Source organism: Loxodonta africana, chromosome 1 (assembly GCF_030014295.1).
Source record: "Loxodonta africana isolate mLoxAfr1 chromosome 1, mLoxAfr1.hap2, whole genome shotgun sequence".
Taxonomy (NCBI): Eukaryota; Metazoa; Chordata; class Mammalia; order Proboscidea; family Elephantidae; genus Loxodonta; species Loxodonta africana.
The window spans coordinates 17,615,045-17,627,684 of NC_087342.1; the positions used below are offsets into that span (position 1 = coordinate 17,615,045).

The following is a 12,640-nucleotide window of genomic DNA, read 5'->3' on the forward strand; positions in this document are numbered from 1 at the left end:
AACCCATGTCTGAAGAGTTGGCTTCGGGAATGGTTCCTGTCCTGGGCCAACAGAAGGTCTGGGGGCCATGACCACTGCGGTCCTTCCAGTCTCAGTCAGACCATTAAGTCTGGTCTTATGAGAATTTGGGGTCTGCATCCCACTGCTCTCCTGCTCCCTCAGGGGTGCTCTGTTGTGTGGAACTTTTTATTGAAGTAGAACCTACACCTAAAGAAGTGCAAAAGCTTGCACATGTTTGTTGGTGTTGTTAACTGCCATGAAGTTGTCCTCTATCCATAGGGCTTTCCTTGGCTGATTTTCAGAAGTCAATCACCAGGCCTTTCTTTCTAGTCCGTCTTAGTCTGGAAGCTCAGCATAAACCTGCTTAGCATCATAGCAACACACAAGCCTCCACTGACCAACGGGTGGTGACCGTGCATGAGTTGCATTGGCCCAGAATCAAACCCAGGGCTCCCACGTGGAAGGTGAGAATTCTACCGCTACGCTGCCACCACCACCACCATTTACAAAGTGAGTACCGTACACCCAGCACCCAGATCAAGAAACAGAATATAACCAGTAACCTAAATGGCCTCCTCAAAAATGTAATTCTTTAAAAGAAATTTTATTATATTAATCTTTCCCAGAACCAAACCTGTTGCTGTGAAGTAAATTCCGACTCATGGGGACCCCATGTTTTACAGAGCAGAACTGTTCCATAGGTTTTTCTTGGCTGTAATCTTTATGGAAGCAGATAACCAGACCTTTATTCCAAGGTACCACTTGGTGTATTTAGGTTAGTAGTTGAGCACAAATTGTTTGCACCTCTCAAAGACCTATTAATCTTCCAGCATGCCCTAAATCATATTCTGGGTTTATTTTTAACTTTCTGACTTTCTCTCCACTGTCCACTAGGTAAGCTCCACAACAACAGGAATTTTGTCTGGTTAAGACACTAGCATTGGCATCCAGAGCAATGCCTGGCACAAACGAGGTACCAGCAGTGTGTATTGCATGAATGAGAGTGCATGACAAGTGGCTAAAGAGGTTTATGACATTTTTGTTTCATTATATATATGCACTCTGCTTTCTATATCTTGATGTAAAATCTATTTCTTTCTGTAGATCACAGTCACAAAATTCTGAAAGCCACTGCCACAGCTTGAGAAAGTACTAGAAGCTGTAAATCGGGCCAGAGAAACGAGCACGGGTGAAGCAGAACAATTTACTAACTACATCAGTGTTCCGAAACTTCCATGTGCAACCGAATCACCAAGGGAACTGGTTGGAATGCAGATTCTGATTCAGTAAGTGGAGGCAGGGGGGAGGGCTGCCGAAATTCTGCATTCCTGTCAAGCTCCCAGGTGCTGGTTCACAGGCCATGCTTAGACCCTGAGATTCTCAATGCTACTGCACAGAAGAGCCACATCCAAACCAAAAAACAAACCCATTGCTATCGAGTCAATTCTGATTCAGAGCAACCCTACAGGACAGAGTAGAACTGCCCCATAAGGTTTCCAAGGAGAGGCTGGTGGATTCGAACTGCTGGCTTTTTGGTTAGCAGCCCAGTTCATAACCACTGTGCCACCAGGGCTCCAGGAACCACGCGGGAAGCTCTAAAGCATGCTACTGCCCAGACCCCACCCTAGAACAATTAAATTGAAATAACAAAACCCCCACCAGCTCAGCAGTTTCTTCACGTACAATTCAGTGACACTGATTACATATTTTAAGTTGTGCAACATTCTCAATGTCCTTTTACAAATCATTCCACCACCATTAACGTAAACTCGATGCCCTCTAAGCAGAAACTCCTATGTCTCCCCCTCTCTCCCACCTTGGTAGCCACTAATAACCTTTGGTTTCTATATATTTGCTTATTTCACATTTGTCCTCTCTTAGCACTGACCAACTCTGTTAAAAATGCAAGCAAAGAGTCTTATTAGAGCATTTGGACAGCTCTGGCTGGGCAACATAGTGTCATGCAAGATCACCAAGTGTTCCAACATTCTGCAGGAGAGGTGAGCTTTTGTACAGAAAAGTGGGGAAGGAAGTACGTGACCGTAATCATGGGGGGCTTGGGATTACACATGGCTACAAGACAATTGCAAGTTAAAATTTTGCAAGGTTAGCTGATCTGTTTTCTGACACGGACTTCCTGGAGCCAGCCTAGCAAGTGATTTTCTGAAATATCTACATCCTGGGGCATGCTGTGCAAGCATTCTTCCAAGTCCATCTTGATAAACATTTCGTGATGAACAATTCTTCACAAGCCACATTCTTGCCACCTCCATTGTTTGCTAAGGGTGATCAAAGTTTTATAAGAAGTTACATGTCACAAGGCTCTAAATCACAGGTTCTATTCTTAGGGAAAGAAGGCCTGGTGTTGCAGTGGTTGAAGCATTCGGCTGCTAACCAAAAGATTGGTGATTGGAACCCACCAGCCACTCCACAGGAGAAAGATGTGGCAGTCTGCCTCTGTAAAGATTTACAGCCTTGGAAAACCTATGGAGCATTTCTACTCTGTCCTACAGGGTTGCTATGGGTTGGAATAGACTCAAGAGCAGTGTTTTTGGTTTGGTTTTTTTTATTCTTAGGAAGGCAGAAAGGAGGACTTAGGACAAGCTAAAGTTTAATTCAAAAATGGAGCTTCGATTCAGACCTACAAAAAAAAAAAAAAAAAACCTGTTGCCGTCAAGTCAATTCCAACTCATAGCGACCCTATAGAACAGAGTAGAACTGCCCCATAGAGTTTCCAAGGAGCACCTGGTGGATTCCAACTCTGACCTTTTGGTTGGCTAGGCAGTCATTTTCAGTGATGCCGAGCACCTCAGTTTTAGAGTGCCCTCACATAGTCCTTTTGCAACTGGCTTATTTTGGTCAGCATAATGCTTTCAAGGTTCATCCATTTTGTGGTATGCATCAGGACTTCATTTCTCTTTATGGCTGAGTAATATTCTATTGCATGTATGTACCACATTTTGTTTATCCATTCATCTGTTAATGGACATTTCATGTATCTCCACCATTAGGTATTGTGAAAAGTTCATTTTAGAACATTGGTGTACAGGTTTCTGTTTGCATTCCTGCCTTCACTTCTTCTAGGGAATATACCTAGGATTGGGATTGCTGGGTCATATGGTAGTTGTATGGTAGTTCTATATTCAGCATTTTAAGGAACCACCAAATGGTTTTCCACAGTGGCTGTAACATTTTACATTCTCACCAGCCATGAGGAGGGTTCCATTTCTCTACAACCTTACCAGCACCAGTTGTTTTGTTTTTTTTGCCATTCTAATACGGGTGAGTGATATCTCATTGTAGTTTTGATTTGCATCTCTCAAACCCTGGTGGCATAGTGGTTAAGTGCTACAGCTGCTAACCAAGAGGTCAGCAGTTCAAATCCACCAGGCGCTTCTTGGAAACTCTATGGGGCAGTTCTACTCTGTCCTATAGGGTCGCTATGAGTCGTAATCGACTCGACAGCAGTGGGTTTTGGTAATGGCTAATGATGTTGAGCATCTTTTCCTATGCTTGTTGGTCATTTGAATACCCTTTTTGGTGAAGTGTCTGTTCAAGTCCTTTGCCCATTTTGTGATAGGGTAGTTTGTCTTTTTGTTGTTAAGATGTAGAGGTGTTTTATATATTTTAAACATTAGACGCTTTCAGATACATGGCTCCCGAAAATTTTTGCCCAATCTGTAGGTTGTCTTTTCAGTTTTTTTGATAAAGTCGTTTGATGAACAAAAGTTTTTAATTTTTGTGAGGTCCCAATGATCTATGTTGTCTTTTGCTGCTTGTGCTTTTGTTGTTATATAGCTGATAAGCCATCATTAAAAACTAGACCCAACAGGTACATCCCAGTATTTTCTTCTAAGAGTTTTATGGTTCTAGTTTTCACATGCATCCATAGTTTTTAAAAGTTCCTCTGGTGATTCCAATGTGCAGTCAGAACTGGGAAGAGCTTGGCTAGAATGAGGACTGCCTAGGTGGTGCAAAGGTTGACATGTTCCTTTGATTGCTAACCCAAAGGTTGGCTGTTCAAGTCCACCCAGGGATACCTCGGAATAAAGGCCTATTCAGTCTACTTTGGAAAAACCAGTCATTGAAAACCATAAGGAGCATAGTCCTGCTCTGACAGACATGGGGTCCCCATGAGTTGGAATTGACTCCACAGCAACTATTTTTTTATTTTTATTTTTTGACTAGAATGTAACTCTATAGGGGTAGAGATTTTGGTCTTTGTTTTCTAGTGTACCCTCAGTGCCTAGAACAATTCCTGAGCTGAGGCCCTAGGGAGGTGAAGCCTGGGGTCAGGGCTGATGTCTGAGTAAATGATCTGATTGAATAAAGGGCAAAAGATTTCTTAGTCAGGAAGGGACCATTTGCCTCATAGTGGAGCTGAAGGGAGGGGTTTCCTAAGAAATTCTTCAGCGTTTGTGGGGAAAGGGGTTGAGGCGGGTGGTATAATCTGCTAACCCAGGCCATGTCCTACCGGGACCAAGAACAGACTGTGCCTTCACCCCACTGAACAAGACAACGCTCCCTGAAACCACTCAGGAGGCGGGGCTCACATGCCCTATGCAATTCAATTTTCCAAACCTTCCCAGGGTGTTGGCAGGAGGCACTACCAGCTGCTCCCACGCGCCTGCCCCCTCTGCCCAGCCAGAGAAAGGCCCAGATAGAATCACGAAGTGAGCCAAGAGATGACAAGCCCTGGAGTCACCATGGGCTGTTCCAGAATGGAGCACTGAGTCCTGCCTTCTGTTGCCCCCTGGTGGACATCTACCATGACGGTACAGGTAAAAAAATGTTTTCAAAAGGTGCCTTGGAGTGGACTCCAACTTATGGCAACCTCACGTGTGTCATAGTAGAACTACACTCCATAGGGTTTTCAGTGGCTGGTTTTTTGGAAGTAGATCGCAAGGCCTTTCTTCTAAGGCACCTCTAGGTGGACTCCAACTTCCAACCTTTTGGTTAGCAGCCAAGCCTTTTAACAGTTTGTACCACCCAGGGACTCCTGTGGTAAAAGGACTCCTGATCTACTGTGTGCCCAGGCAACATCAGACAGAATCATGCAAAACATGACCCAATACCTATAATCAAGACACAACACAGAAAGTACTGTCTCCTTCACCTATTCTTTCCTTAACTCCTTGATATCTGGCTTCCCCTGGAGCGCACAGTACTAAATTTAAAAATGAGGAGCAGTTAGGGCTTACCCTTAAAGAGCAAAGTATTTTCTCACTTTTTGTACCTTTCTCTGCTCCTCTCTGTTTGCCTAAATCCTCTGTTTGCTGTGTAGCCTCTGCACAGTCCTTGCCTGTCTGCTCCTACCTGCTTCTGCTCCGATGATGAGTCTCTAGACGGCTCACACCTGCTGCTGTTTCTGCCACCCTCTCCTACACGGTAAATGCATTTCCACTCCTGTTCCCACTTCCCCTATATCTGAGTTAATCTGGTCCACTTGTTATAGAGCTCCTTCCATCTGGGACTGCCCGCCAATGTTCAGCTGGCCACCAGACAAGTCCATTAGGTCACACTGATCTGAGAAGGTGGTACCAGAATACAAACTGACCCCAAACCAGCCCCCTATTCTCCTGGCTCTCTCATTTGTCCAGAAGCCAGACTCCGAGCCCTGGTAGCATTTTCTGCCCATCTCCTCCTCCCCTACCCAAACCAAAATCTGTTGCCATCGAGTCGAGTCCAACTCATGGCGTCCCCATATGTACAGAATGGAATTGCTCCCTAGGGTTTTCAAGGCTGTGACCTTTCAGAAGCAGATCTCCAGGCCTGTCTTCTGAGGCACCTCTGGATGAGTTTGAACAGCCAACCTTGTGGTTAGTCGTCCAGTGCTTAACTGTTGGCACCACCCAGGGATCCTCCTCTCCAATACAGCCCCCAAATATTGCAGGGTTGCATCCACCTGCCTCGTCTCCTAACTCATGTCTTTTCTTATCCCCTTCACCTGTAAGAAAGAACCTGGGTCCAAGTCCTAGCTTCAGCCCTTTCATTTTCTTCATTCAAATGGTAATCAAGCACGTTTGAAGTTCCAGACACCTAACTATGAATTTGCTTCCCATAAGAGGTGAAACAAATCCCTTTCATCAACTGGGCTTCTGTTTCTAAAACATGATCCCCTCCCAGGGAGATTGTTAGGATTAGACAAGATAAAAGCTCGAGCTGTTTATTACTGTAAACGTTCTTTAGGTGACCTTGCTGACTTCAGTCTCTGTGCCTGCCTGTTAATTCCACACTAATCTTCCTAAAACATCAATTTCATCACATCACTTCCCTTACTCAGGAGCTTAAAATTGTTCCCTAGTTCCCTCTAGATCTTCCACAAATCACAGCAGGCCCAGAGGAGGTGATTCATCATGGCGACAGAGCAGGAAATTGAGTCCGGAAAAGCCAGCAAGCCAAAACTAGAGGTCAGGGTAGGTCTGTGGGTTAGAACTCCAAGAGAACTGTTCCCAGAAGACAAGGCAGTCAGTGTGTCAGAAACCGGGGAAGCGGCAGAAACAGCAGCTACGAGTCAACATCAGCGAGGGTGCTCACCTGTAACTACAGGTGGGCCTGCCTGTGGTAAAGAGGTAAGTTCCTGTAGCATTAGGGGTAGTCATCCAAGAGACCTCAATATCAACAGCCTCAAAGAAGGTGGTCAGATGGTCAGACCAAGAGGAGCCCGGGGCACCTAAACAAGTGAATGTGCACACACACTTTTCTTGAATGCCAGTAGCTCACATGGGTGATAGTCAAACACACTTTGAGCTGATAAGGTTCCTGGCCCTGGTGTTAGCACTTACGGAGGGGGGAATAGAAGTAGGAGGCAGAGCAGCAAGTACAGCAGAAACAAACCAAGTTTAAAGGCAAGTCTTCACAATGAGATACCACTTCTGAAGAGAGCGAGTATTGGGTGAGGCTGTGGAGAAACTGGGCTCCTCATCTGTCGTGGGGATTGTGAAAGGGTGGAAAACAGTTTGGCAGTTCCTCGGAAGGTTAAACACAGATTTACCAGGTGACACAACAGTTCCATTCCAGTCTTTCTGAAAGACTTGAAAGCAGGGACTCTAACAGATACTTGTACGCCAATGCTCATGGCAGCATTATTCGCCATAGCCAAAAGGTGGAAACCACCCAGGTGTCCATCCACAGAGGTATGGCTAAACACAATGTGGTACATACATACAATGGAATATTACTCATTCATGAAGGAATATGAGGTTCTGATACAGGCTATGACACACGGATGTACCTTGAAGACATGATGCTGAGTGAAATGAAAGTCAGACACAAAAGGACAGATATTGTATGGTCCCACTTTTATGAAATACCTAGAATAGGCAAATGCATAGTTTATTAGGGGTTACAGGGGCTGAGGAAGTAGGGAGTTATTGCTTAAGGGATACTAAGTTTCTGTCTGAGGTGATGAAAGACTTTTGGAAATATAGTGATGATGTTTGCACAAACATGGTGAATGTAATTAAAGTCACTGAATTGTACACTTAAAAGAATGGTTAAAATGACCAATTTTGTTATATATTATCACAATAAATCTTTCTTAAAAAAAAAGAAAATAAATTCATTTAATTAGAAAAACAAAACAAATCTCCTCACTTGGAAATAACTCTCATTAAGTGAAGATCATTCCAGATAGCTGTCTGTGCATGTCTACAGGTAGAAGGGTGGACGGATAGACAGCATATAAAAAAAAAAAAATTTTTTTTTTTTTAAGGTAAATTAGATAGAAAGAGTTTTATAAAAGTGGTTTTGAGAAAAGACAAATCTCACTGGTACAAAGTCTCATTTCCTACCCCTTTGGGAAATCTAGAACACTTAGCTTATGTCACCTAGAACTTTGGGGTTGCTTGACCCACACCTGAAGAAGTCCAATGGCAGAGCAAGGAAATGGCCACAGTGGGCGATTGTAAACCATATCAAAGGGAAGCAAACTTGAGAAGACCAGAAAGAAGCAGAGGGCGGAAGGAATCCAGGGACTAGAGAGGAAGTATTCCTTGCATCAGGGAGCTGCCATCAGAGGAAGGGACGATCTCGGAGGAAACTGCAATGCCCCCTATGAAAGAACGTTGGCATTTGGACATCTGCCAAGGGTACCAACATAGCCACGTTACAGCTGTGCTAGTTAAGTAAGACCCTTTTGCCCCTTTCCTGTCTTCCCTCCACCCCATCCCTGAGGGAGCCGGAGGCAGCAAATGAGTAAGGGAAGAGAAGAGTAAGGTGAGGAAATAATGAAGAAGCCGACTCTACCTCATGAACGAGATATTGAAGTTTTGTTATTGCACTGACTCTGAAACCTTCAAAATAAGACCACAGTATTTGTTGATACCTCTGAGTGCCTGGAAAAGCTATGGGATTTACCTAAGGGTCACTAGAGCAAGGAGGGAAATTTGTCATAAAAATAAAGGACAATGGTGTGAAAATACAAAAAAAAAAATTTTATTGTTTTTTTTGTGAAAGTATGCACAGCGGAACAGGTTCCCATTCAACAGTTTCGACGCGTAATGTTCAGTGACACTGGTTACATTCTTCACATTGTGTCAACATTCTCATTATTTCCGTTCTAGTTGTTCCATTCCCATAAACTTAGTCTCACTGTCCCCCAGCCTTCTCATCCGTGCTTTAGAGTAACTGTTGGCCATTTGGTCTCATATAAATAATTTTTTAAAAGAGTACAGTACTCGAGGGTGACATTCTTTACTTTTTGAGCTAACCTGCTATTTAGCTATAAACTATCAGGGGATAGTTTAAGTTCAAGGTTTAAAGAGTATCTCAGGGCAATATTCTCAGGGATTCCTGCAGTCTCATAGGGCTGAGTAAGTCTGGATTCTTTGAGAATTTGAAATTCTGTTTCACATTTTTCTTCTTTTCTATCAGGATCCATCTGCCTTGACCCTGATCAGGACGTTTGGTATTGGTAGTCGGGAAATATCTAATTCTTCTGGTTTCAAGGTAGTGGAGGCTGTGGTTCATGGAGACAGTCCCATAGACCAGTTAGCCTCGTAGACCGGTTCCCTCTCTGATTCTTGGGTTTCCTTCTTTCTCTTTTGCTCCAGACAAATAGAGACCAATTGTTGTATCTTAGATGGCCCCGTGCAAAGCTTATAAGACCCCAGACATTATTACTCACCAAAATGGGATGTAGCATATAAATTTAAATTTTTTTAGTTCTATTTATTTGTTGTTATTGAGAATACACACACAGCAAAACATACGCCAATTCAACAGTTTCAACTTGTATAATGCAGTGACGTTGATTACGTTCTTTGAGTGGTACAACCAGTCTCACCCTCCTTCTTGGAGTTGTTCCTCCTCAATAACTAAACTCACTCCCCCCTAAGATTCCTGTCTAATCTTTTGAGTTGCTGTTGTCCATTTGATCCTATGTAGATAGTTCTTAAAAGAGCATAATGCTCAAGGCAGACATTTTTTTACTAGTTAAGCTAAGCTATTGGTTGGTTTTAAGAAGACTTGAGAGGGAATTTTTAGTTTAAGATTTAAAGATTATTTCAGGGCAATAGTTTCAGGGGTTCATTCAGCCTCCATGGCTCCAGAATGTCTGGGCCCATGAGAATTTAAAATTCTGTTCTGCACTTTCCCCCTTTTGATCAGGATTCTTCTATAGAATCTTTGACCAAAATGTTCACTAATGTTAGCTGGACACTATCCTATCCTGTTCTTCTGGTCTCATGGCAAAGGAGGCAGTTGTTCATGGAGGCGATTAGCCACACATTCATTTCCTTCTTCTATTCCTGACTCTCCTTCCCCTGTTACTCCAGGCTAATAGAGACCAATTGTTGTGCCTTGCAAGCTTTTAAGACCCCAGACACTATGCCACAAACTATGAGATAGAACAGAAACACTAAACACATTAGTAGGCCAATTAACTGGGATGGCCTATGAAACCATGACCCTAAAACTCCAAACCAAGGAACCAAATCCTGTGAGGTGTTTGGTTGTACATAAGCAGCCTCAGCAGCTACTTTGTTGTTGTTGTTGTTATAAATATGTCTACTACACAACTTTTACCAATTCAGCTTTTTACAGGTGTACAGCTTATTGACACCACTTCCAGTGACCAGCTGTGCAACCCTACCCTTAATCAATGTGATTTTTCTGTCACCATAAACTGAAACTCAGTACTCTATAAGCAATAGCTTCCCCTTTCCCCCTCCCTCCTGTTTTTGGTAATCACTAATAAACTTTGGTAGAATATACACTTTATGAACTATATTATGCCAGTTGGCCAAATTGTCCCATGAGACGATAATTCTAAGTCTTCAAACCAAGAAAACCAATCCCATGAGGTGACTGGTTATGTCTAATAGGTATCAGCATCTTTAGCCCCCTATTTGTTTTACTATACATGTATATGTATTTTGGTTGTTGTTGCAAAATTATATATAACATAACATTTATGAATACATTCTTTTCTGTGTACAACTCAGTGGCATTAGTTACGTTAGTCAAGCTGTGCATACTTCACCCACATTAAGTGCTGCCTTTCCCATTCCCATAAACAAAAAGTGACTACTGCCTAATGAATGAGTCCATTCCCCTCCTGTAGCCACCAATGAACACTGGTCTTTGTATATGTAACTATTCTTGGCATTTCCTGAAAGTAAGATCAAAGAATGTCCTTTTGTGATCAACTTATTTCGCTCAGGGTTATGTCCTCCAGGTTCATTCATGTTGCAAGATGTTTTGGGAACTCATTTTTCCTTATGGCTGCATAGCGCTCCATTGTGTACGGACTACATTTTGTTTGTCCATTCATCGGTTGATGGACGCTTAGGTTGTTTCCATCCTTTTGCTATTGTGAATAGTGCTGCAGTGAGCATAGGCGTCCCTATGTCTGTTCGTGTCTCTTCTCTTACATCCCTAGGGTATATACCTAGGAGTGGAATTGCTGGATCACAGGTAGTTCTATTGCTAATTTTTTGAGGAATCACCATATTGTTTTCCATAGCGGTTGCACCATTTTATATTCCCATCAGCAGTGGATAAGGGTTCCAGTCTTCCCACACCTTCACCATTTGTTGTTTTCTGTTTTTGTTGCTTTTTAATCTCACCTCTTCTTGAGGTCTATCCTTGTTCAAACATGCAGATCTGGTCCATTTGAACAGCTGTATGTATGTGTGCCATTAGGGGGCAGTGGTGGTTTAGTGGCAGAGTTCTTTCCTCCACATGGTAGATCCGGTTTGATTCAGGGCCTATCTGTTTGATCCCCAGTACCCTATGAACAGCCACCATCCGCTGGTCGGTGGTCGGTGGAGGCTTGCATGTTGCTATGATGCTGAACAGGTGTCAGCTGAGCTTCCAGACTAAGATGGACTAGGAAGAAGGGCCTGGTGATCTAGTTCTGAAAATCAATGAAACACTATGGTCACAAAAGTCCGATCTGCAATCAATCATGAGAGTGCACAGAAGTGAATCGGGCAGCATGTTGTTTCTCTGAGGTGGGGAGTCACGGGTTGGCGGGGTGGGGAGCCACTCCACAGCAGCTAACCGCAGCAACAGCGTGTCGTTTGTATAGACGGTTTTCATTTGTACAGATACGAAGCATTGAAGATCTATTAATGAAGTGAACAAAGCGAGATGCTATCGTGTGTGTTTGTGTATGTGTGCCCACGCATTTTTACTTGACCACTTTAAGGCCTAACAATTTAAAGTCTATTACTGAGTTTGTAAATTTTTCCTGTGGTAAGATATAAAAATATAGATCACATAAAATTTACCATTTTAACCATTTTTAAGTGTACAATTCAGTGGCACTTATTACACTCACCGTGCTGTGCAACCATCACCGCTATTTCCAACGGAAACTCTGTACCCGTGAAGCAATAACCGCCTGTTCCCACCTCCCCCTGCCCCTAGCAACCACCGATCTACTTTCTGTCTCTGTACATTTGCCTGTTCTGGACATTTCATAGAAGTGCCATCATACCATCTGTGGTCTTCTGTGACTGGCTTCTTCACTTAGCACAATGACTTCAAGGTTTATCCACGTTACAGAATGGATCAATATTTCATTCCTTTTTATGGCTGAATAATATACCATGGTATGCTTACCCTACATTTTGTTTATCCATTCCGCAGCCGAAGGACATTTGGGTGGTTCTCACTTTTTGACTACAACAAATGTTCATGTACAAATTTTTGTGTGGACGTTTTCATTTCTCTTTGGTTTGTACATAGGGGTTTCAGAACTGCTGAATGTGTTGATCCATGTATTTTCAGTTGCCTTATATGCATAGGAAAGCTGGACAATGAAAAAGGAAGATAGAAAAAGAACTGACACATTTGAATTGTGGTGTTGGTGAAGAATATTGAATATACCATGGTCAGAGAATTCGCTGTATGATTACGGTCCTTTTATTGAGACTTTTATGACACAGCATACGGCCTGTTTGGATGAGTATACCACGTACACCGGGGAAAATGTTCATCTGTGGTTGCAGTAGTCTATAAATGACAACTAGATTAAGGTGGCTGATGTTAAAATCTTTTGTCCTGATTTTTTGACTAGTTGTTTTATCAATTGCTGAGAAGGGTGTTAAAATCTACTGTGAAAGCAAAATTTTCTTTTCCACTTAATTCTGTACATTTTTTATTCATATATTTTAAGGCTTTATCTTCCTGA

The 12,640-nt window shown here is 42.8% G+C and overlaps 1 long non-coding RNA gene across 3 annotated transcripts in view; it reads left to right on the forward strand.

The window, feature by feature from the left end:
• LOC111751442 (uncharacterized) overlaps positions 1–12,640 on the forward strand; it is a 16,599-nt gene continuing 3,959 nt past the window's right edge. The window contains exons 1-6 of one of the 3 annotated variants that reach the window (XR_010323684.1): positions 1–510; positions 627–775; positions 895–973; positions 1,105–1,286; positions 1,882–2,000; positions 6,305–6,572. This is a non-coding gene — a long non-coding RNA (uncharacterized LOC111751442). Of the gene's footprint in view, positions 511–626; positions 776–894; positions 974–1,104; positions 1,287–1,881; positions 2,001–6,304; positions 7,841–12,640 lie in introns of those variants that run through there. The other 2 variants (XR_010323691.1, XR_010323677.1) reach the window with 2 other exon arrangements.